Genomic DNA, 26,934 nt, shown 5'->3' on the forward strand with positions numbered 1-26,934 from the left:
ATGATCTACAATATGAAAAAATATATAATCCAATGATCACATGTGACTTAAAACAGTCATTTAGACAGTGGGACCCTAGAGAGTACTGGAAAAGTAGATTACATTGGGGGGGTAGGATTGCAGGAAATCTTGGTTTGAATCGTGTATGTATGTGTGTGTGTATGTGTATATCTATGTACACACACACACACATATATATATGCTATCTGTATGATCTTAGCCAGCTCCCACAACTCTCTAAGCCTCGACTTCTTTATATATGAAATTAGGATACTGATAGTTATGCTACTTATTATGAGGAAAATGTTCTATAAATTTTATGGTAGCATGAGGTGAGTTATTATTAATAGATATAGATTTGGTGTTTATTAATCAAGCATTGCCATCTCTGCTCAGTAACGTGCTAGTCTGTGATAGTTATTGAAGAAGGGTGGAAGTGATGATGAAGGGGAACCATCAGTTAGTCAGTTAGCAAATAAACATTTATTAATCATACACTGTGTTCCAGGTACTGTACAACACAGTGGAGATCTAAAAAAGGCCTCCAAGAACTCACAGTCTACTGGTGGAGATAACATGCAAACAGCTATGTGCAAAAAATCTATACCCAGAATAAGTTGAAAATAAACAAGGAAAGAATGAGAATTAAGAGAGATTAGGAAAGTACCTGGTGGCACACTGGGTACAGCACTGGGATAGCATCAGAAAGACCTGAGTTCAAATCCTGCCACAGACACTTAGTAGCTATGTGACCCACAGCAAGTCATTTAACCTATTTGCCTCAATTTCCATAACTATAAAGTGATGATAATAACAGCAAGTACCTCACAGGATTGTGATGATGATCAAATGAGATATATTCGTAAAAAGTGCTTGGTATGTAGTAGGTGCTTATAGGTGTCTGTTTTTTTTAAAGAGTGGTTGGGAAAGGTTTTCTGTAGAAGGTGAGATTTCAGTTAGGACTTGAAGGAAGTCAGCAAGACCAGGAGATGAGTGGAACTACTGGTATATTTGAAAGAGTACCAGACCCAGAGCTAGAGGATTTGAACTGGATTCCTGGCACTGGCACTTATCAGCTTTGAAATTGTGGACAAGTTATTTAACCTTTTCAAATCTCAGTTTCCCCATCAACAAAATGGAAATATTTATATAATGATTTTTAGGGAGTTGTGAAGCCTTTCCAGATGGGAAAGCATTCAGCAAATTGTAGGTGCAGCATGAATGAAACATGCTGTAAGTTGGTGACCTATATTTCACCATGTCACTCAACTCAGGAAACTAAGCGTTGGACTGAGTGGAATCAAATGTCTATACATCAATGTCTTTTTCTTGATCCCAAACCTCCAATCTTCCCACCCGATTCATGGATTTAGAAATCAATGTGTGACCTTGAGCAAAATAATGTCCCCTCTCTAGGTCTTAGTTTCTTCATCTGGGAGATTAGGGGATTAGACTCAATGACCCAGTAATATTCTGTGAATGTGTGATATTCTCCAAGCTAAGTGTGACAAAAACTTATATTATGATAGATAGAATGACATATTTAGATGGAGGAAGACTTGGGTTTAGAAAATTTCTTACCAGCTGAGTTTCAAGTATAAACCATAAGTCTGACATTTACTCGATTTAGAAAATAAGTGAAAAAGGTTGAATGTCAGGAGACCATAAGTGATTTTAGCTCATTTGTCACAACTGATACATTTTGATCAGAATTGGTATTAGAACACTTGGCAAAGGTATCACATCTTTGACTATTTCTGGCTTTGCTGATGTAGGCATAGAATCAGAAAGCATTAGAATGAGAAGGAACTTTGAAGGGGACTTTCATCTAGTTCAACTTCTCCAATTTACAGAGGGGAAATTGAAGGTTCAGAGAGGAATTGACTTGCCTAAGGTCACATAGATAAAAAGTAGCAGCTCTCTGATTCAAACTCAGATCTTTATGTGTCCCAAGTCCAGTTCTTGCTTCAGTTTATTGTTGGGCAATACACTATAATTTAATACAATTATTAAATACTGCAGTACAGGATACTGTTCTAAGTGTAGGGTAAGAAAGCTTAAATAAGACATTATTTCTGTTCTAATGGAGGTTGCAATGCAGTAGGAGATATGACGTGATCTAATAATTATTGTGCAAAAATGATACAAACTAAATACAAAAAAGATATCTAAGTAAAGTGCTAGCAAGGTCTAGGGGTGGGAGAGACCATTATTAACCAGGCAATGGGGATCAGCAAGGTTTTTCACAAAGTGGTTGCCTTCCTCCACACTGCCTATAAAAGCCATCCAGATGTCTTTCTTTCTCTCATTCTTAGTTTCCAATAGCCTGATTGACCTGCTGGCAAAGCATTTCCTGGGGATTAACAGTGTCTGGGCTTTATGGCCAAAAGCCCAGGACAACTACTCCAGACAACCATTAATCCCTTGCAAGCACCTTGTGCTAAAGTCATTAACATGACGGAGAGCCAATTTCCATGCCACAGGGGGTCACTGATGGGAAGATTCCCAAAATCTGCCATCCACCTAATGATGTGGTCATTGAAGTTATGTCTTGGATTTAAAAAAACAAAAAGTCCTAAAAATCAAGCCAAGAAATAATGTCATTTCTTAGCTTTGTATCCTTAGTACCTCACACAGTGCCTGGGATACATGTGGCCGGGGAGGGGTAGGAGAGGTAGAGAGAGAGTCAATTGTTATCTATGACTTCATTATTATAAGGAACTTCCTATTTGGAAGTTTGACCAGCCCATTGTCACACACCCAATATGAATTAGAAGGAAGACTTGAACTATGCTTTCCTGACTGCATAGCTGACCCTTTAGCCATTAGAAGCATGCTGTTTTTCAGTGTAGTCATAGAAAAATGTACTACATGTGTAGTGAATAGAAAGTTGGTATTGTAGCCACAGATCTAGATTCACTGATACATGTTAACACCTTGACCCTGGACAACGAATCAATCAATCAATCAATAAACATCCATTAAGCTCATAATATGTGTCAGGCACTATGCTAAGTATGAGGGATACAGAAAAAGGCAAAAGACAGTATCTGCCCTGAAGGAGCTTACAGTATAATAAGGGAAACAACGTGCAAACAAATATCTACAAAGCTATGTACAGGATAAATGTAATTTGTCCTTCATTTTGAAGAGAGCCAATGACATCACAGGGTGATGTCTTGACTTGCATATGAATTGAATTTAAGTGAGGCAGAATGTGCAAAGTCCTCAGCCTCAATCTCTCTTCCAGAGTCATCAAAATCCAGTGGAAAGACAAATGTCAAGCCTAGATGACCTTGGTGTGAGAATGTTCATCAATCAATGGAAGGCCACTCTTCCTTCTCAAAAGACAAATATTGGAGGAAGCCTGAAGTTAAATGAAGGGTGGCTTTTCTTTGCATGAAATGGAAGTTAAAAACTTGAACTCATATTGGGTCTGTCACTTAAACTCTCAGGGCTCTAGCCCAGAGGGGTCAACTCCAACTATATTAAAATTCAATTGGGAAATATTTAACAAAAAAACACAAATACAATAGAACAAAGATAATGTCAATATGTAATTTTCTAAGTCAATATGGGAGTGGAGGGGAAGGGATTAATTAAGTGGCTCCAAGTTTCTAGTTGAATTTGATACCATTGCTTTAGGCAACGGAAGTTGTCAATTTGTATTGATAGAAGTAGTTTCCTCATCTAAAAATTTCCCATAACAATGAAAATAAATGGTCTAATTCTAGATCTCTCTAGACCTCTGTCCCTATCCCTATACTTACCCTTTAATCAAATTATATTAGATTAGTAAAGAGTCTTTATGAATATTTTTTGTTCTTGGTCCATGGGAAAATTTTATCCAAAGTGGTTAAACATTTCAATAGCAAATAATTTGCAAAAGAATTTGTTTCTCCAATATGTTCCAACAATGATTAATAATTGTATACCTAAAAAGGTGAAATCTAAGAAGGCTTTCTATAGTCATGTTCCCCACCAAGCTTGGTCAAATAGGAGATTCTACTATCTGTAATTACTTGAACAGTTTTTTTTAATAGAAAATTACCAATTTAGGAATAATTATCCCTTCCACATAACAACTTTCCTCATCCCAATTTTGATATATCTAGGGTCAGTATAAGAAATTGCATGGGAATTTTGTGGGAGTTTTGCAGAAGCCACAGATGACAAGCACAGATGAAGTCAGCAGATGACATAGAAAAAGTATTTTTACTTAATGTTGACATACATATAGCCTGTGACCAATATTTAACCCAAATTTTACAATAAGGCACTGTAAACATCCCATCAAAGGGGAAAAATCAGACCTTCTCTGGTACTAAGGGAGGGCCAAAACATTTTCAGTGTATTTTTCAGATCACAGAGGATCCACACCCCTAACTCCTATGATATAAAAGAGATAAATGTATAAGGAAATGAAATAGGTATTTTTGTATATTACACTGTCTAAAAGTAGAACAGCATTATTTAAATCCTCATAGACACATGAGAATTCTTTTCTATTTCTAATGACCTACAGGAAACTTGATCATACTTATCCCTACAGGAAAAAATGTTTCAGAGACTGAGTGGCCCAAATCCATAAAGAGTTAGAGAGATTCAACATGGATTCAGTTATCCTTGGTGAGCCTTCTCTGGTTTGTGGACTGGAGCTGGAAACCTTTTGGGGAAAGTCATCCATGTGAAATGCTCAGATCTTCATGATTTCAGGCCAGAAAGGAAGCCCACAAGTATGGGCTTCCTGTTGGCATTGGAAGATTTTGGTCTCAAGTCCAGACCAAAGGCAGGAAGTTCAGTGCTTGCTGACTAAGACAAGGAAATGGAATGGAATACAGTATGTTCATCTCTTTGGTTCACTGTATGACAGATATAAAGTTACCTGAAACATATTACCTACTTCTAATAACAGTTGCAAACTGCCTACAGCAAAGCACTCCATTGGCTGAAGGAACTGTTTCCAGTTGGTCTTATAAAAAACTCAGGTCTCTTGTTTAGGACTTCAAAGCTCATAACCGCTTCCTTGTCTACATAGACTGACCACAATTCTTTCTACTACTTCCAAAAGACAGAGACATGTTTCAGAGTAGAATTATAAATGTGGGTGGTAATTATATTATAAGTTCCTTGTAGCTCCTATGGCCTAACAATTAGTCATGAGTCAGGTTTTAAGTTACTTCCTAAATGTGACCCTGGCACTTTTGGAAGCCAATTTTCAAGTCACTAGAGTTATTGGTAAGGCAGTCATTTTGCCATGACTGAAACAACAATGAGTACAAACTTGTATTCTAGTCATTGTATTATAGGATTATAGATTTGGAACTGAAAAGGACCATAGAGGTCATCTAGTCCAACTCACACTTCCCAATTCAAAGACTGAGACCCAGAGAGTTAAAATGATTTGCCCAAGGTCACACACCTAGATACAAATCTAGGTCTTCCAATTCCAAATTCAGAAATTTTACTTTTTGTCTTTTGCTTTTTAAAAATGTACTTATTTATTTTTAATATTTTTGTAAATTTGAGTTCCAAATTCTCTCCCTCCCTCCAGCCTTTCACCAACCATTTAGAAGGCAAGTTATATGATATCAATTATACATGTGAAGTCATGCAAAATATACTTACAAATTAGCCATAGTGTGAGAAAAGGCAAGAAAAATAAAGTGAAAAAAATATGCTTCAATCTGCAGAGTTAATCAGTTCTTTCTCTGTAGGTAGTTAGCAATTTTCATCATGAGTCCTTTGGAATTGCCTTGGACCATTGCATTGACTAGAATACCTAAGTCTTTCACAGTTAGTCATTATTACAATATTACTCTTACTAGTATAATTTTCTCCTGGTTCTGCTCACTTGAAGTCTTCCTAGGTTTTCTTTTTCCTGAAACCACCCTCTTGTCATTTTTTTATAGCATAAGAGTATTCCATCACAATCATGTATCACAACTCGTTCAGCCACTCTTCAATTAATGGGCATCCCTCCCAGTTTCCAATCCTTACCACCACAAAAAGCTGCTATAATATTTTTGTACATTTAGATTCTTTTCCCTTTTCTAGCAGTCTTTCCATTGCCCCAACCTATCTTCCTACCTCAGTAATGAGCAGGATGAAATTGGACAAATCACTTAAGCTCCCACTCTTCATTTCTTCATCTATAAAATGATCTTGAAGCACCCTCCCAGTTTTAACATTAAATAGCTTAAAACCTCCTATCCAAATATAGTATATTATTTCACTTCTTAGTGCTTCAACATCCATATCTGGAAAATAATGATCTGTCCATTCCCACTAACTATTCACCTATATCTCTTCTCTTTTTTGTGATAAACTTGAGAATGTCATGAATGATCATGCCTCCATTGCCATCCCCCTCACTCTCTTCTTAACTCTCTGTAGTTTGGCATCCTACCTCATCATTCAACTGAAATTACTCTCTCCAAAGTTACCAATGGTGTCTTAACTTCTAATGTCCTTTTCTTAATCCTCATCTTTCTTAAACTTTTTGTAACCTTTGACATTAGTGACAACCCTCTTCTCCTTATACACTTTTCTCTCTAGATTTTCTTGAAATTTCTCTCATCTTGTTCTCCTGCTAGCCATTTGACCTTTCCTTAGTCTCTTTTTCTGGTTCTTCATCCATACAATACCTACTAATCATGGGTGTGCCACAAGGACCTGTTCCGGACCTACTTTTTTTGTTCAGTGATCTCCTATTCTCCCATATATTCAATTATCATCTCTATGAAGATGATTCTCAAATCTATTTTTTTAGCCCTAACCTTTCTTCTGAACTCTGGTTTTTAATTGTCAATTGTATATTGAGTATTTCCAACTAGATGTCTCACAATCAGTCAACTATCATTTTGCCATCTTAATTCCAGAATCCAAACCATCACTGTTTATCTTTCCTCTCAAGCCCTCTCTTATTATGAACTTCCTTATTACTGTTATGGACACCATCATCCTCCAATCCACCCGTACAACCTAAGTGTCATACTCAACTCCTCACTCTCTCACTCCTCCATATGCAATCATTTGCCAATTCCAGTCACTTGTACCTTCACAACATTCTTCTCTCCTCTGACACTTCCATCAACCTTGTGCAATCCCTTATTACCACATTCTGGACTATTCCAATAGTCTGATGATTGGTTTCCCTGCTTCAAATCTCAAATATCTCGATATTCCAAGTCATCTTCTAATCAACTGTCAAAAGTATTTTCATTAACACCAGGTTTGATCATGTGACCTCTGTATTCAATAAACTTCATCAGTCCCCAATTACCTCCAGGATCAAATGCAAAATCCTAAATTTGGATTTTAAGCCCTTTAAAACCTTCCATCTTCCTATCGTTCTTGTATTTTTACACTTTATTTTCCTCTACGTACTCTGTGATCAAGTGATGTTGGTTTCTTTGTTGTCCTCCCCACTCAGGGAATTTTCACTTGATGCCTGCTATTTATTGAACTCTATCCCTTTTCATCTCTGCCTTCCAGTTTTTCTGGCTTTCAAGTTTTAGCTAAGGTCTCACCTTCTGTATGAAATCTTTCCCAGGTTTCCTTATTTTTAGTGAATTCCCTATGAGACTATCATCAATCTTGTCCTGTATATACTGTTATTGTACATAGTTGTTTGCCTTTTGTCTATCTCATTACACTGTGAGCTCCCTAAGTATATTTTTTAACTCTCTTTGTAGTCTCAGTACTTAGCATAGTGCCTGCCACAAGTAGATACTTAATAAATGCTTGTTGATTTGAAATGCACATCATATAAATACTTGTTGATCTATCCATCTATCTATCTATCTATCTATATCTCTCTATCTTTATCATCTAAAGTCAAACTATCAGTCAGGCCTGCAGGCTATGTGTGGCCCTCAATCACATTAAATTTCTAGCAAAATAAATGAAAATAAAATAGACATACTATTACATTTTAAATAAATATGTAGCCGGCAGGGATCTGCATGTATGTTTTGGTATCCTCAATTTAAATTTGAGGTTGACACCACTGATCTAAAACCACATACTGAATAAGTGGGTCACAAATTCAAGAAGTATGGATGATTTTAATCTATACCACTGGAAGGAAAGCCTAGTTTCATGAGTTCATATGTTCATTTGAGTATTTAGAAAATGTTTGATTTGGTAGACAGAATACCAACTTCACAATTCTTAAATAAAATGTCTCTCATGAATGTAATAGGATCATATAAAAACCCTTGATATAAGCAACACTCACAACAAGGATAAAAATCCTTTCACTAGTAATAGCAAGTGAGGCATAAAACAAAAAGATTCATCCTCATCAAAAGTATTTGCCACCTGTGTGAAGGTTATCCTGTACTAAATTCAAATGGAATAATAACTGGGATTGATAAAGCATTTTCCATATGTTATTTCATTTGCAATATGATTATCTTATGAGGTAGGTACTATATGTATTATTAACTTATTTTATAGGTGAATATAGATAAAAATATAGATCTATATGTATGTATATATGTACAGATATACATATGAATGTATACATATATAATTTTCTCTCTGATCTGCATAGCCTTGAACACCATAGGAGTTTAATATATTTTTAATTCAATGGAATATATCAGGAAGTTTGGCCAGCACCTTAGGAGATGGGAAGCCTATAAAGGCTAGGTGGAGGACATCCCCTTTTAGTTTTAAATTTCTATCTATAATTCTAAACAAGGATTTAATGCAACAGATCAATGCTCTTCAAATTATATTCAATGAAGCCCTAGAGTTATACAAAACAGTACCAAAAGAAACAAATTAAAAGAATGGATGAGCACACACTACAAACCCATCAACATGTCTTTGGCGGGAACAGCCAATATGTACTTTAAGACAATGCAGAGATATGTCCAGTGTAGTACACATTAATTACATCCCTGTTTGACAAGTATTCTTGTTTTTAAAAAAAAAAAGAGAGAGAAAGATGTCAATTCTCAAAGATTACCACAGAAACCAGTAGCAGAATTGGTATTAATATGCAGGTTGTAAATATCCTTAGTTTATTACTCAATAACTCCATAACCTCCAAGACTAGCACTCCTTTCTGGGCAAATATGCTTACATCAGCAGTACAGCTTTCTTCTCCACTGCTTCATCCATCTTGAACAACCTTCCTTCCTCTGGTGTTTGGCCATAGATAGCCTCATGCAGAGACTGTATCATTTATACATCTGGAACAGCACCCAGAACATTTTTTAAGAGTGCCTACAGAACTTAAACAACATCCACTTGATAAACAAAGAGGACATTAATATTTCTATTCAATTCCTATCCTGGGAGCAATGTCTTTATTTCAGTGTTAGCTGAATCAAAGCAAATTTGGCAGCCCCTAGTCTGTCAGGCACTGTTCAGGCACAGCTGTTTCCCAGTCAGGAAACACCAGCAGCAGCAGGGAGCTGTCCACAGCTGAAGTTCATTCAGCAGAGCAAGGTGGGCTGAGTAAGCCATTCACCTTAAGTCTCAGAGGGATCAGAACATAGTCATTACCTTGAATGAATCAAATGGGAAAACAGACCTCTTGGGATGAAAGGGCTCTTATTTAAAGAGCCAGTGCCGAGTTTGACCTTAATCCATATTTGCCTGTTCTGCTCATTTGATCTCTATACTGACACATTTCTGAACTATAAATCAAGATCTTGGTTATGTCTGCTGTCTCAACTCCCTGACTGTTGCTTATAATAGCTCTGCTTTAAAAAAAAAAAAAGTGGCCCATTTACCTCAAATAACTCATATCTTTTTTTCTAGTCTTTTTCAGTACCTAGAATGTTTCTTCTGTAGATTGCCTTGACCAGATTAGACCACCTCATTCCAGGTCAAACCCATCCCTGACTACGCTCTGATAGGGCCAAGGTATCAGTGCACTATTACTGGTAATATATTATAAAAGAAAAGACAAGAAATGTCCTTTTCACTTTCCATTTATTTTTCTCTTCCCTACACCAAGGGCCTACATTTTGTTTAATACTTTCTCTTCCAATATTTCTCAACATAGGCTAGCAGCATTCCCCTGTAAGGTATTTTGGGGCAGTAGCCACAGGGTCATAATAATAGTAGCTAGCATTCAAATAACTATAGTTTGCAAAGAATTTTACAAAAATTAGCTCATTTGATCCTCACAAAAACCCTGTTAGGTTTTTTTTTTTAATCTCCATTTTGTAGAAGAAAAAAACTAAGACTGAAAGACGCTAGGTCCCAGAGCCAAACAGCTAGTAATTTCCAGAGGAAGGCTTTAAACATAGATTTTAAATGGCTTGTCCATAGGCTTGCAACCACTGTGTGTCAGAAGCATTAACTGTTAATCGAATTTTCTGGATTCTAAGGCCAACCTATCTCCAATGCCAGGCTATCTCTCTTCAAGTGATATTTATTAAATGCTTTGTAATATGCAAAGTGCACTATGTTTATTATCTCATATGAACTTTCCAATGACCCTGTGAAATAATCATGCTATTTTTATCACCATTTTACAAATGAGGAAACAGAGATAAGGAGATTGAATGAGATTGAATTATTTGCTATTTTGAGCAAGATCTAACTCAGGACAATCCATTGATTCAGGCCTGGGGTTAGAATACAATGAGATACTCATGGACCATAAGATTAAGTAAAAATTACTTTATTAAGACAAAAAAGGGTATACTTACAGTTTAAAAAAATAACCATTCACATAAAAGGACTATTTTTTTTTCTGTCTCCACAGTTATCATGGCAGCTAGCCATGCTGGGTCAGAAAGCAGTCTTTGCAGGGCAGTGAGAATTTAGCTAAAATTTCTGACATCCACTCTACATATTCTGGCTTCTTAATGTTCCAGGTAGAGGAAGACATGTCAATGATGCTACCAAATATAGCCTTCCTTCCCACTTAACTGGCAGTCTACATATTATACGTGCTACTTCATCACATCTGCCTAAAGTTACATGGCTAATCCCTCTATTCCAAAGGTCAGCATGGTATTTTCTTTTAAAGAAAATTGATTGTTCCATATTTTCTTAGAATCTCATTTCATTAACAACTCTCCCTTCCCTATTTATGTTTTTTTTTTTATGTTTCTACTTCAACATTTATACTTTTCCCTTTTATTCTAAGACCCTTGATGGACATGGCAGTCTAGTGGAAGGAGGAAAGAGAGATTCTCTGGTTTTTACCCTAGTTGTTAGGTATTTAAGATGTTATCACTTCCCCAGATAGTCCCTTCTCTTATCAAGTACTCTCTCTTTCCTGAGACCCCCTATATTGAAAATTGTCTATGCCTGGCACCTTCCATACTATACAACTCTAGTTTCCTAGTAAACTAGCACTTTTCCGCCTGTAATATCTCAGGTGGTAAAGTGATTACATATGTCTGAATGGTAATCCAACCCTTTCTTTAAAATAGGCCCTCTTCAGTCTCCCCAAGCTGTCTTGGTCCTTTGGCTGCCCAGGTACATGTAATAATAATAGATCTAGGAGGCCCACCTATCAAACTGATGAAAGCTTTGGATAAGGATATGATAAGTCCTGGAAGCAATTGGAACAGTGTCTCACAGTTTCATCATGGACCCCCTTCTCTTACTGTTTTCCAGACAACATTATGGTTGGATATTGCCTGCAACATAGATGGCTATATCCAAACCAGGCAGGGAAGGTTCACTTGACTTTACAGTGGGTTGGTACCATTCAATGTGCTGCTCTGGTTTCATAAGTGTTAACTGCTTCCCAGGTTTGGAGTTGGGAGTGTATGTCTTTCCCTTATTCACTAACTCTACCTCCATGCTCCTTTGAATGTTTACAATTAAGCTGTGAGACATTTCCCTAAAATCAAGGTGTCTATTGCTCTCAGCATTGATTGGTTCATCTAATTCTTCTACAAAGACCTTTTAAGACTTAGTAATGTCCTTCAATAATGGAAAAAGCCTAACATAGTGCCACATAATTCCCTTTAACTTGATGCTGAATAGATGGCCCAGGACAAGCCAAGAATTATCTCGCCCAAATTCACTCCTGCAGAAAATGGTGTAAAATATGAGCACCTTGTCTTTCTTCCCCCTTGAACTACACTACAAGCATAATTTATTGGTGAAGTCTTCCTAATGATTTTTTTTTTCCATCCTGCAGAACACGACAAAATGACTGGTCCTGGAATATAATTGACTGGAATGATAAGTTTCACCACAGTCTGCTACCCTTGCTCAGAGAGGCTTTCTCAGCTGCAATTCGAGAGAGATGTCCTTTGAGACTGGCATTTTCTAAGTGTTCCCCTAAATTACAGTTGGGCCATAAATATGACAAGCTTAAACTAAGGCAGCTGAGAAATTATATATATGAAAAATTACAAGGATATGATCTTTCCGCACTGGTGCATAAAGATTTAATCTCCTAGGTTAAGTACCCAGAACACAGTGATTGTGTCAAGATAATGGCTAGGAGGGTGTTTAGAGACATGGTTCTCAGGGTGATTTCTCACCAGCTTTGGGTATTTCTTGGGGATGGGGCCCAGCAGCAGCAGACACAGATGCAGGTGTTTCACAGAGGAGAGGAGAGGAAAGGACTTCCTTCCATGACGCCAGCTGTGGGCTTATCTTTGGCATCTTGCTTTCTAGGAACTTCTCATGGGTATCTGCTAAAGATGACCACATGGGAAACATGGTGAGTACTGAGAATGAGGAAGACAAATAGGAAAGAATGAAAGCAACGAGTTTAAATATGTTGTCATTGCAAGCAGTCAGATTCAGGTGCTAGCAATCTGTTCCATGCATGAGCAGGCGAAGGAATAGAAATAGAAGCCAGAGCTCCTGAGCAAGTAATCCTGATTCTTCACTTTGCTAGCTGGGTGACCATGGGCAAGTTGATTAGTATCTCTGGGCTCCCATTTGTTTATCTCTAATGTGGGATTAGACAAAAAATGACCTCCAAGGTCCCTTCCAACTCTAAAGTCTGTAATCTTTGAAATTGTTCAGGGAGACACTGCTAAAATAGAGCCAGTTTCAGCTCTCTGTATGTATTTGAGTCAATCAGTCAGAGAGTCATAACTTAGGTTATTTGGTCAATGACTTCCTAGAAATGCTTACAAATTAAGGCCTATAAACTCATTAGACATGTTCTGCCACAGGAGAAGACACCCTTCCAATTTTTTCCATAGGTGGGGGTGGGATTTAAAAGTATGGAACATTGTATATATTGTCAGACTTTTTTTGTGAATAGTGCAATAGAAGACAAGTTCCTATCTTGGTTTTGTAATCAAAGGTGGAACTTTGAATAAATCATTTCACCTATCTGGGCCTCACCTGCCTTATCCTTAACATGAGAGATGCTGTAGAATATCAATTCCTTGAGAACAGGAACTATTTCATTTTATCTTTGTAAACTCAGTGCCTGTCATATTGCATGTGCTTAATAAATGCATGTTGAAAGACATATATCATAGATTTAGAGCTGGAAGGGGCTTTAATCCCTTCATTTGCGAGATACAGACATTCAGGCACAGAGAGGTTGCCCAGGATCAAACAGTAAGTTTCAGATGTAGGATTTGAATCCAAATCTTGACTCTGAGTCCAATGTTCTATTCAATGCACTACACTACTTCATATAACACTTTTCAATTTTAAAAAGTATGTTCACAACAACCCTAGACTTTTTATTACTCTCAGTTTCCAGATGAGGAAAGAGGTTCAGGACCATAGCTTGAACCCCGATACTATGATTCTAACTTCAGTGATTTTTCTACTTCTCTAGAATTACTGTACGATATTTTCTTCTTATCATCATAAAACTCTAAGCAATGGGTGCAATTATTATCCCCATTTTACAGAGGAGGAAATTAAGGCAGATAGAGGTTAAGTTACTTGCCTAGAATCACATAGTTAGCATGTATCTGAAATTGAACTCAAGTCTATCCTGACTCCAGCCCCAGCATTCTCTTCACTGTACTAACTAGTTGCCTCTAAATGTATAATAAGTAATGTATAATAAATGTATAATAAGTTAGGATAATAAGGAAATGATAATGAAGAGGAGCATCTGTGTTTAGGAATATCTTAGTTTTGGCTAACACTTTGACTTCCTGACCCAGGAGGTCACTTCTGACTCCCAGACTCTATGTTTCTATGATATAGAGTCAGATATGGGACCATCAAACACATGCTAGAACCCAGGAAGCTGCTTCTATAACTACTAAATTATTTCAAATTCTGAAATTTTAGATGAAAAATTGTAGTTTGATATTTTTTTTTATTAATGGAAGTATTGCAGTTTATGCTAATCAGTAGAATATAAGCTCTCTGAGGGCAGGGAATATTTTCTTTTGTCTCTGTATCTTTTCTGCCTAGCATAGTGCCTTGCCCACAGAAGGAATTTGATAAAGGCTTGTTGAATTGAATTTTCTATAACTTGTATATTGAAATATATAAAACAATAGGAATGGGTTCTTAATAGAAAACCAGGCTCCTAATATATTTAGAGAACATTGAGTGACTCAAATAATCATGTTTTTCTCCTTTCTTCTTTTATTCTTCTCAGCTTAGATTGAAAAGGAAAAAAAAAGATGTTCTCCCTCCACTTTCCAGGGAGCTCACCTTCCTGCCGCAAACAATACAGTTTTGAAGGTTCTGTTATCCTGGTCAGTTCAGTTAATAATTGCTCTCTATATATCACTTTGCAAGATGCCAAGTTCTAAGATTACTATGAGGAGATACACAGAACAGCTATAAATTAGAAAGCTATAGTCTGTGGCTGAGGGAGTCTGCAATAAGCCGACAAAGGGTTTGCAAGTGCTGAGGAAACAACTCGGCACTATTTTAGCTTTCTGAATGAGACCCATGAGACTCTAGCAAGAGCAAAGGTGAGTGAGCTCATCTGCAACATTCATTGGTGTCTAGAGAAAACTTCCCTACCACCACTCTTTTGCTTATACTTTCTCTATGCCTGGTAGGACTTTTCTGATAATTCTATGAGTTGAAAATCAAACTATCCTTCAAGGACCAAACCAAATGAATTCTCCATGAAGCCTACCCTGATCTGTCCCAATGCACACAGAGGAAAGTGAGTTTTCCCTTATATCAGCTGCCATGCATGCCATGTCATTTCACATCGTACCCAGTATTACTTGTATTTGTGAAAATGTTTTATTCTCCCCTACCCTTCCCATTATTGTCAATTCCTTGAAGGGAGGGATTCTTGTTTATTAATGTGTATTCCCTAATTCCTAATATAGTGCCTTGCATGTAATAGGAAATTAATGGAGGGACTTCCGCTTCCAGGAGCCAAGATGGTGGAGTAAAAAGGTAGTCACTCTCACCCTCCCCTATCAACCTCTGAAAACCCAGAAAATATCACCCCAGAAAAAAAAAACCCTGGAACAGCTGAACCAAAAGAAAGATGAGGTGCAGCAGTGCAGTAGCCCAGGTAGCTAGAGGGATTAACGGGAAAGGCCCCTCTTACCCTGGGGGAAGGGGAGCAGTACGAAATGGGAGTTGCCCAGCCAGCTAGTGGAAAGACCCACTTTAGCACACCAGGAGGAGATTCTGGTGCCTCAGCATTCTACAGCAAATGGGTCTCCCAGTGCCTCAGCAAAAATAAGGGAAGCAGCACTACAAAGGGCCCCAGGCAGATAAGCACCTGGCAGCATTCATCTGAAAGGAGCTGAAGAAAGCAACCTAGAGGTGCCAAACACTTCCAGCCTTGTTGATTCCAGCCCAATACCAGGTAAGCTGTCTGAACCCTATAGCCTCCAACTGCCAACCAGGAGGAGATCCCAAAGCCCAGGTGGTCTAGCAGGCAAACGCCAACAGCTGTACCTCCGAGTGCCTCAGTGAGGGTGGGGTAACTGGTTGAAACCAGCTCAGAAAACCACCAGGTGTCTCGGCATTCTACAGCAAAGTATCCCAGTACCTCAACAGAAATAAGGGAGGCAGCACTGCAAGGGGCCCCAGGCAGATAAACACCTGGCAGCACTTACCTAAGAGGAGCTAAACAAAGCTAAAGGAAAGGAAAAGCAGGCAACCTAGATTTACCTGAAAGTCCCAGCCTTGCTGATTCCAGCCCAACACCAGATAAGCTGCCAGAACCCTACAGCCTCCAATTGCCAACATAAGAGGCCCCAGCTCCCAAAGCCAGTGACCAAGACCTAGGCTCCCAACACAAGAAGCTTGGGTCAGTGCCCTCTGCTCCCCAGCAGGAGAGCTTAATCTCTTTAAAGGCCAGGGAATAAAGAAACACCATGAGTAAAAAGAAACATACTATAGATTCCTATTATGAGAAGAGTAAAGATCAAGACAGAAATTCTGAAGAGGACAACACTGTCATCAAACCCACATCTGCAACTTCAAAAGGGAATATGAACTGGTCTGAAGCCCAAAAAGCCTTCTTAGAAGAACTCAAGAAGGATTTTAAAAGCCAAATGAGAGAGGTAGAGGAGTCCTTTAAAAGTACAATTGGCCAATTGGAAAAAAAGTACACTGAAGAAAATAAATCCCTTAAAAATACAATTGACCAATTGGAGAAGAAAATACAAAATCTAACAGAAAAAAACCAATATGTTAAAAATTAGAATTGAACAAATGGAAACTAATGACTCTATGAGAGAGAAAGAATCAGTCAAACAGAAAAAAAAATGAAAAACTAGATAAAAACGTAAAATACCTCATAGGTAAAACAGCGAACCTGGAAAATCGATCCAGGAGATATAATTTAAAAATTATAGGCCTACCTGAAAGTCATGATGACAAAAAGAGCCTGGAAAATATCCTTCAGGAAATCATAAAGGAAAACTTCCCTGAAGTCCTAGAACCTGAAGGTAAAATAACTATAGAAAGAATCCACCGCTCCCCGCCTGACAGAGATCCCAAATTGAAAATTCCAAGGAATATAATAGCTAAATTCCAAAATTGCCAGATAAAAGAGAAATTACTGCAAGCAGCCAGAAAGAAACAATTTAAATATCATGGAACCACAGGATTACACAGGACCTTGCAACCTCTACATTAAAAGAACTAGGGCATGGAACATGATATTCCGTAAGGCAAAGGAGCTTGGAATGCAGCCAAGGATTAACTACTCAGTGAAAATGAGCATGATTTTTCAGGGAAAGAGATGGGTATTCAATGAAATAGGGGACTTCCAAATGTTCCTGATAAAAAGACCAGAGCTCAACAAAAAATTTGATCTTCAAGTACAAGATTCAAGAGAGATATAAAAAGGTAAATGGGACAGAAAGATACAATATGTTGTTAATAAGGGCAAAATGTTTACATCTCTACAAGGGAAGATGACACTTGCAACTCTTGAGAACTGTATTGTTATTATACCATGTTAAAGGAGTATATATAAAGGGGGTGGATATAAGTTGACTTTGATGTGATGATAAAAAAAAAATTTAACCAAGTGGGTTAAATGGATCCAAGTAAGTGGATTAGTCTGAGCTAAGAAAACGTATTGAGAAAGGAGGAGGCACACAAGGGTACATTACATTACAGGAAAAGACCCAACAACCTATTAAAGCAGAGGTAAAGAAGGGAGGGGGATGAGCATTGTTTGAACCTTACTCTCATCAGATTTGGCTCAAGAAGGGAATAACATAATCAGTTAGGTATAGAAATCTAACTTGCACTATAGGTAGTAGGAAGGGAAAGGGGAAATAAAAGGGAGGGGGAATAGAAGGGAGGGAAGAAGCAATAAGGGTAAAGGGGAAGAAAAGGGAAAGGGATAATAGAAGGGAGGTGGGACCCAAGGAGGCACTGGTCAAAAGCAAAACACTAGTGGGGGGGGGGAAGGAAAAAGGAGAAAGAAAAGCATAAATGGGGAAGGGGGGGAGAAGGATGGAGAAAAAGATACAGATAGTAATCATAACTGTAAATATAAATGGGGTGAACTCTCCCATAAAACAGAAGTGTATAGCAGATTGGATTAAAAATAATAATCCTACAATATGTTGTATGCAGGAAACACATTTGAAAAAGAGTGACACATATAGGGTAAAGGTAAAAGGCTGGAGCAAAATATATTATGCTTCAGCTGAAGTAAAAAAAAAAGCAGGGGTAGCAATCCTGATCTCAGACAAAGCAAAAGCAAAAATAGATCTCATCAAAAGAGATAAGGAAGGAAACTACATCTTGCTAAAAGGTACCATAGACAATGAAGTAATATCATTACTAAACATATATGCACCAAATGGTATAGCATCCAAATTCTTAGAGGAGAAGTTCAGGGAGTTACAGGAAGAAATAGACAGCAAAACTATACTAGTGGGGGACCTCAGCCTCCCCCTCTCTGAACTAGATAAATCTAACCACAAAATAAACAAGAAAGAAGTTAAGGAGGTGAATAGAACATTAGAAAAGTTAGGTATGATAGACCTCTGGAGAAAACTGAATGGGGATAGAAAGCAGAATGGCGGCAGAGGCTGGGGCTCGCTCCTCCTCCTTCCCTGGATTTCCCTGGAAATCCATCTCATAAAAAGAAATTGAACAAGTCATTGATGAACTCCCTAGGAAAAAATCTCCAGGGCCAGATGGATTTACATGCGAATTCTATCAAACATTTAAAGAACAATTAATTCCAATACTATATGAACTATTTGGTAAAATAGGTAAAGAAGGAATCTTACCAAACTCTTTTTATGATATAAATATGGTGCTGATACCTAAACCAGGAAGAGTCAAAACAGAGAAAGAAAATTATAGACCAATTTCTCTAATGAATATAGATGCAAAAATTTTAAACAAAATATTAGCAAATAGATTACAGCAACTTATCACATGGATAATACACTATGACCAGGTAGGATTTATACCAGGAATGCAGGGCTGGTTCATGCTCATTTTCACTGAGTAGTTAATCCTTGGCTGCATTCCAAGCTCCTTTGCCTTACGGAATATCATGTTCCATGCCCTAGGTCTTTTAATGTAGAGGTTGCAAGGTCCTGTGTAATCCTGTGGTTCCATGATATTTAAATTGTTTCTTTCTGGCTGCTTGCAGTAATTTCTCTTTTATCTCGCAATTTTGGAATTTAGCTATTATTTAGCTGCTTCTTCTCAGCAGTACATGGCACATACACAAAAATTGACCATGTACTAGGGCATAAAAACCTCACAATCCAATGTAGAAAGGCAGAAATATTAAATGCATCCTTTTCAGATTATGATGCAATAAAAATTATATGTAGTAAAAGGCCATGGAAAGATAGAATAAAAAATAATTGGAAACGAAATAATCTAATCCTTAAAAATGATTGGGTCAAAGAACAAATCACAGAAACAATCAATAATTTCATTCAAGAGAATGACAATAATGAGACAACATACCAAAATTTATGGGATGCAGCAAAAGCAGTTCTTAGGGGAAGTTTTATATCTCTAAATGCTTACATAAATAAAATAGAAAAAGAGGAGATCAATGAATTGGGCATACAACTAAAAAAACTAGAAAAAGAACAAATTAAAAATCCTCAATTAAACACCAAATTAAAATATTGAAAACCAAAGGAAAAATTAATAAAATTGAAATTAAGAAAACTATTGAACTAATAAATAAAACTAAGAGCTGGTTTTATGAAAAAAACCAATAAAATAGATAAATCTTTGGTTAATCTAATTTAAAAAAGAAAGAAGAAAGCCAAATTACTAGTATCAAGAATGAAAAGGGTGAAACTACCACCAAGGAAGAGGAAATTAAAACAATAATTAGGAATTATTTTGCCCAACTATATGCCAACAAATTTGACAATCTTAGTGAAATGGATGTATATTTACAAAAACATAAATTGCCCAGATTAACAGAAGAGGAAGTAAAATACTTAAATAACCCCATCTCATAAAAAGAAATTGAACAAGTCATTGATGAACTCCCTAGGAAAAAATCTCCAGGGCCAGATGGATTTACATGCGAATTCTATCAAACATTTAAAGAACAATTAATTCCAATACTATATGAACTATATGGTAAAATAGGTAAAGAAGGAATCTTACCAAACTCTTTTTATGATATAAATATGGTGCTGATACCTAAACCAGGAAGAGTCAAAACAGAGAAAGAAAATTATAGACCAATTTCTCTAATGAATATAGATGCAAAAATTTTAAACAAAATATTAGCAAATAGATTACAGCAACTTATCACATGGATAATACACTATGACCAGGTAGGATTTATACCAGGAATGCAGGGCTGGTTCAATATAAGGAAAATATCAGCATAATCCATCATATCAACACCAAAACTAACAGAAACCACATGATCATCTCAATAGATGCAGAAAAAGCTTTTGACAAAATATAACTCCCATTCCTATTAAAAACACTAGAGAGCATATTTATAAATGGAGTCTTCCTTAAAATAATAAATAGCATATATCTAAAACCTTCAGCAAGCATAATATGTAATGGGGACAAGCTAGAAGCATTTCCAGCAAGATCGGGGGTGAAACAAGGATGTCCATCATCACCACTATTATTCGTCATCATACTGGAAACATTAGCTTTAGCAATCAGAGAAGAAAAAGACATTGAAGGCATTAGAATAGGCAAAGAAGAAACAAAGCTATTACTCTTTGCAGATGACCTGATGCTATACTTAGAAAATCCCAGAGAATCAAGTAAAAAACTACTTGAAATAATAAACAACTTCAGCAAAGTAGCAGGCTATAAAATAAACCCACATAAATCATCGGCGTTTCTATATATTACCAACAAAGCCCAACAGCAAGAGATAGAAAGAGAAATTCCATTTAAACTTACTGCAGACATTGTAAAATATTTAGGAGTCTACCTCCTGAAACAAACCCAGGAATTCTATGAACACAATTACAAAACACTTCTCATGCAAATAAAATCAGATCTAAATAATTGGAAGAACATCAGTTGCTTGTGGGTAGGCCGAGCTAATATAATAAAAATGACAATTCTACCTAAGCTAATTTACTTATTCAGTGCCATACCAATGAAACTACCAAAACATTATTTTATAGAGTTAGAAAAAATAATAACAAGATTCATTTGGAAGAACAAAAGGTCCAGAATATCAAGAGAACTAATGAAAAGAAATGCAGGGGAAGGTGACCGAGCCATTCCAGATCTTAAATTGTATTATAAAGCAGCAATTGTCAAAACTGCTTGGTACTGGCTAAGAAATAGAGCGGTGGATCAGTGGAATAGGTTAAGTATGCAAGACACAGTAGTCAATGACTATAGTAATATATTGTTTGATAAATCCAAAGACCTCAGCTTCTGGGATAAGAACCCACTCTTTGAAAAAACTGCTGGGAAAACTGGAAAAGAGTATGATAGAAACTAGGCATAGAGCAAAATCTCACACCATATACCAAAATAAAGTCAAAATGGGTACATGATTTAGATATAAAGGCTGATACTATAAGCAAACTAAGAGAGCAAGGAATAGTTTACCTGTCAGATCTATGGAGAATAGAAGAATTCATGACCAAACAGGAGATAGAGAACATTACAAAAAGCAAAATAGATAATTTTGATTACATTAAATTGAAAAGTTTTTGCACAAACAAAACCAGTGCAACTAAGATTAGAAGGAAGGTAGAAAATTGGGAAAGAATTTTACAACCAGTCTCTCTGATAAGGGCCTCATTTCTAAAATATGTAGAGAATTAAGTCAAATTTATAAGAATACAAGCATTCCCCAATTGATAAGTGGTCAAAGGATATGAACAGACAGTTCTCAGATGAAGAAATTAAAGCCATCTATAGTCATATGAAAAAATGCTCTAAATCACTATTGATTAGAGAAATGCAAATCAAAACAACTCTGAGGTACCACATCACACCTATCAGAATGGCCAACATGACAAAACAGGAAAATGATAAATGTTGGAGAAGATGTGGTAAAATTGGAACACTAATGCATTATTGGTGGAGTTGTGAAATGATCCAACCATTTTGGAGGGCAGTTTGGAACTATACCCAAAGGGCTATAAAAATGTGCATACCCTTTGACCCAGCAATAGCACTTCTAGGGCTATATCCCAAAGAGATAACACAAATGGGAAAAGGACCTACATGTACAAAAATATTCATAGCAGCTCTTTTTGTGGTGGCAAATAATTGGAAATTGAGAGGATGTCCATCAATTGGGGAATGGCTGAGCAAGTTGTGGTATATGAATGTGATGGAATACTATTGTGCTATAAGAAATGATGAACAGGATGACTTCAGAAAAACCTGGAAAGACTTGTAAGGTCTGATGCTGAGTGAAGTGAGCAGAACCAAGAGAACGTTGTACACGATAACAGCCACATTGTGTGATGACTAATATTGATAAACTTAACCCTTCCTGGCAATACAAGGATCTAAGACATCTCCAGAGGCCTTGTGATGGAAAATGCTATCCACACCCAAAGAAAGAACTGTGGAAGCCGAACTGTTATTTTTTTTCTCTTCTGTTGAGTTTTGTTTCCTCTTTCTGATGGTTCCTCCTATTGATTTTAATTTCTACTTACAACATCACTAATGTGAAAATATGTTTAATATGAATGTAATGCATGGCCTGTAACAGATTGTGTGCTGTCTTGGGGAGGGTGGTGGGAAGGAAGGGGGAGAAAAATTTTAAACCCAAAAGCATATGGAAGTGATTATTGACAAATCAAAATAAATTAATAAAAAAATTTTTAAAAAAGAAATTACTAAATATTTGTTGAATTGAGTTAAAAAATTTCAAAGAAAATCACTCTAAAAATCAAAGACAGAAATGAGTTTTTTTTTCCCTTCCCCTGTCTGGCTCCTTTTTGTTTGTAATAGTTTAAAACTCACCTGCTTCTCAAAAAAAAAAGCCTCAGTTTATCTACTCTTGCTGCCTGAGACATAAAGGTCGATAAACTGGATTCAGACCACCTGGGTTCAAATCCCAACTATGATACTTACTACCCTTGTAATAATGTTGATATAGCTAGGTGTCATAGTGGAAAGAGAGCTAGGCCTGGAGTCAGGAAACCTTCTTTCCTTCTCTTTCCTTCCTTCCTTCCATGTAACCTTGTTTTTTCCTCCCTCTGGACCTCAGTTTCCTCATCTAGAAAATAAGAAAGTTAGAATAAATGACCTTTGAGGTCCTTTCTAGATCTAAAATCATGATTCTATAGGTCCCTAGGGCTTATCCACTAAGTCACACACAGATTTCCATTCATTCTCAAGCTAAAAAAACAAACAAGCAAAATAGAAGATCCTTTGAGTAATAGAATATTCATTGGCTGATTTGCTCCAGTACTTTGTTGTTGTTCAGTCATGTCCAACTTTTCATGACCCCTTTTGGGGTTTTTTGTGGCAAAGATACTGGAGTAGTTTGCCATGTCCTTCTCCAGCTCATTTTACAGATGAGGAACTGAGGCAAACTAGGTTAAGTGATTCACCCAGGGTCACATAGCTAGTAAGTGTCTGAGGCCAGATTTGAACTCAGGAAGATGAGTTTTCGTGACTCCAAGGTCCAGTTCTTAAGTTATTCTAAAGTACTAAGGAGACTTTTCATCCAGTTCAAGGACCAAATGAAGGTCAGAGTTGGGGTTGTTTTTAATCCATGGATGAAAGACTACTAGGTTTATAAAGATTAGAGGAGATCTAGATATAGAAGGGTGAGGAAAAAAAATTTCCCCCCTAACTGCAATGTTTTTTCTTATTTTCAGAAAATGTGTTTGAGTTCCCTGAGAAACTGAAAGGGACAAATTGCAGTGAGTTTGGTGAAGATTTCCTTCATAAATCTCTTCAACAAAAGTCCCAAAACAATACATCTTTAAGCCTGGAAGATTTTGTATCTTCTACTGTACCTGTAACATAAATTACCTTCATAGAACCATCAAGTGAAAGAATCAAGAAATTTTAAATGATGAGGTGACTTTTACAGATATGAGCTAGTCACTCACCTAGCAAGTGAGACTTTAGTATTTATTTATTTATTTATATTTATTTATTTATTTAAATTTAATAAATAAAATTCATTCATTTATTTGTTTATTTTTCTTCCAACCTCAGAATTATATAAACTATACCAGGAGTGATCATTTTACCTTTTGGGACATCAACATCCTCCTCTCTTAAATTAGAGATTTTGAAAAAATAAAATAAAATAAAATTAGAGATTTTGACCAGATGATCTCTAAGTTTCCTTTTACTTCTAACACTCAACAAAACTTGTCATTATTATGATTTTCTCCTCTCAAAATTGGCTCTTTCTAGAGTATTCTAGGAATCCTAGCAGGAAGTTGAGCACAGACAATACCAAAGTTCTCTCCTCTGTCCTACCCTGTGCCTTTTTTGTCTCACTTACCCTTTGCCAAAGCCTTATGAATTGTTTGTGTAGAATAGAGGGGATTCAATTCAATTTTAAAAAATAATTTTTCAACCCAGACCTCAAAGACCTTTTGCATGGTGGAAATTGATTAAATCTCTACACCTGCATAAGGGATGAAGTTAGTGAGGTCTGGGGAGAAGAGACATCCTGGTCTTTTGGCTTCCAGTTTCAAGAAAGAAGACTCATGTACCCTAATTCTCTTAAGATTCCTCAAGAGATATAAAGACTTAAGAAGAAACCAGCATGTAGAGCAAACCACTCCAGTATCTTGCCAAGAAAACCCAAAATGGGGCCACAAAGACTCAGACACAACTGAAATGAATGAACAACAACAAACATGAAGTCAACATTTTGATCATGTTTCTATGCTCAGATTACTCACTAGAGACTGCAGGGAATTTCCCCTCGGGTGAAATCTGGGATTCTCTCTCTCTTGGTTGAACTGAGATATCCCACTCCTGATAGGAAATCTCATCTACTCTGTTAAATGTCTGGTGTACATTATTATCTGCATACCTTCTCTGATTTTTGTTTGCTATCCCTAAAATTTTGATGGTTCATTTTGATTAGCTTTCAGCTGGTAACACCAGCAATTTGAGAGAATCTCCTCCCCTTTTTTCTGTTTGTCCTAGGGTGATCATAACATTATCCTTAGATGCTTTTACTTTTCCCCAAGGACATACATGTACACAATAAATGACATCTTAGAGAAACTGGTTTCTTTTCGAGAATTTAGCAAATACAGAAATAAAGTAGACAACAGTTGAAGGAACTGAGCATGAAAACTGTGGCATCGGGGTTGAAAGCACTTGAGTGAGGAGGTTGTGACAAGGGCCTACAGAAGCCTGCTGCACCAAAAGGCTGAGAGCTTTAACTGTTGGAGCATCAATGGGCTCCTTGGGAATCTCATGACTACCGCTTAATGAGCTTGTACTTTGATGTCCATGTTTCCTTTTAGAGATTTCTTGTTCTTCACCTCTCACTTAGATAGAGGGCAAGCTGAGCTTCAGTCACAGGCTTATGACTCACCAAGGTTCAAGGTTCAAGTAGATAAGTACCATTGAACCCCTGGTTAGATATCTAGTGCTGTACTAACAACTATGTACATTTTGAAACTTGTACAAAAATAGAAATAAAAAAATCAGATTAAAAGTATATAATGTTTGATTCAGGAATCATTAGGGAAACAGTGGAGTTTATTAAGTGTGAGAATAAAGGGGTCAAATATGTGCTTTGGGAGAAATCACTTTGGCAACAGTATGGAAGATTGACTGGAGTAGAAAGATTTTAAGCAGGGACATCATTTAGGGAGTCGTCATTATCACAATCAAAGTGAGAGATGATAAAGATCTTTAAGATGATAAGTTCTATGAGTGGAGGTGATGAGGATGGGATCTAGACCCCAAAAAGGAAAAACCCTGGACTTTCCCACATGGCCAAATCTCTGGCTTTTGCCTGAGGCTATAATCCCATCAACTGGTCTTTCACTGTAGCTACACTCAATCTCCCAATCCTGTTACCCTTAACCTAGCCTAGCCCTCCATTGCCTTACTCCCTATACCCCCAGGCCACTTCCCACCCTTAATCCTATCTAGGCTACATTCTCCCTTGGCCACTTGGTCCAGGTCCCTGGAGTTCTATTACCTCATAGACTACTTGGCCACTCCTAGATTCCTCCCATAGTCTTTCTGTATATAAGGTTCATCTTGTCTCCATTAAGATGCTCAGATTCTTACAATCTAGGCACTGCTCAGATTTTTACAATCTAATCAATGGTTCACCAGTGCTCAGATTCCTTAAGAGTCTGGCTAATATGGTGGATCTTAAATAAACCTTGTCTTTGGCTGAAAGAAGGCTTGGGTTGAATTATTTTGGGCAGGATCCATGTGTCTTGATCTAGGGGTCTCAACACCCCTAAACCTCTAGACCTCATCAGAGGGAAAGAGATATATGCAAGAGATGCAATGAAGATTAAAAACAACCAGACTTTGTATCCTACTAGATATGTGGAGCAAGAGAAAAAGAGGAGACAAGGATATCAGCAGTCTGGCAACTAGAGTGACTAGAATTCTCAATCAGTAAGTAATTGTTAAATGCCTACTATGAGCCAAGCACAGTACTAAGCACTGAGAATACAGCTACAAAGAATGAACCAATCCCTCCTTGCAATGAATATTCTCATAATAGGGCCTTCACAGGAGTAGGGAGGTTGGGAAAAGAGGCAAATTTGGTGGAGAAGATAACATAAGAGAATAGTCAATGAAGACCCCCAATCCATTCATTCCTGCTTATCTTATGCTCCTCATTCTTCTCCCTCACAAATGAAAGGTATATGAAAGGATGAAGGTCTTATTAAGTGGCTACTCCTCCCAGAGATTAGGGCACACTCACTGAGGGGTGTGGCAGGGAAGTGTTGGCCATGTTGAAATAGCTTACAAAAGCAAACTGTTAAATTTCCAATGTGATTGAACATTTACACTATGGAAATTAACAAATGATACAAATTGTGGATTGATTTATTGTTTTGTTGATTGTCTAGAATTAAGAAAGTGATGGAGAAAATGTTAATAGTGAAGATTAAACTCAAAAATGTATTGCCTCTGTGTTGTTAAACATTTAATAGA

The sequence above is a fragment of the Vombatus ursinus genome, unplaced genomic scaffold (genome assembly GCF_900497805.2).
Source record: "Vombatus ursinus unplaced genomic scaffold, bare-nosed wombat genome assembly UNPS02014973.1, whole genome shotgun sequence".
Classification (NCBI taxonomy): domain Eukaryota; kingdom Metazoa; phylum Chordata; class Mammalia; order Diprotodontia; family Vombatidae; genus Vombatus; species Vombatus ursinus.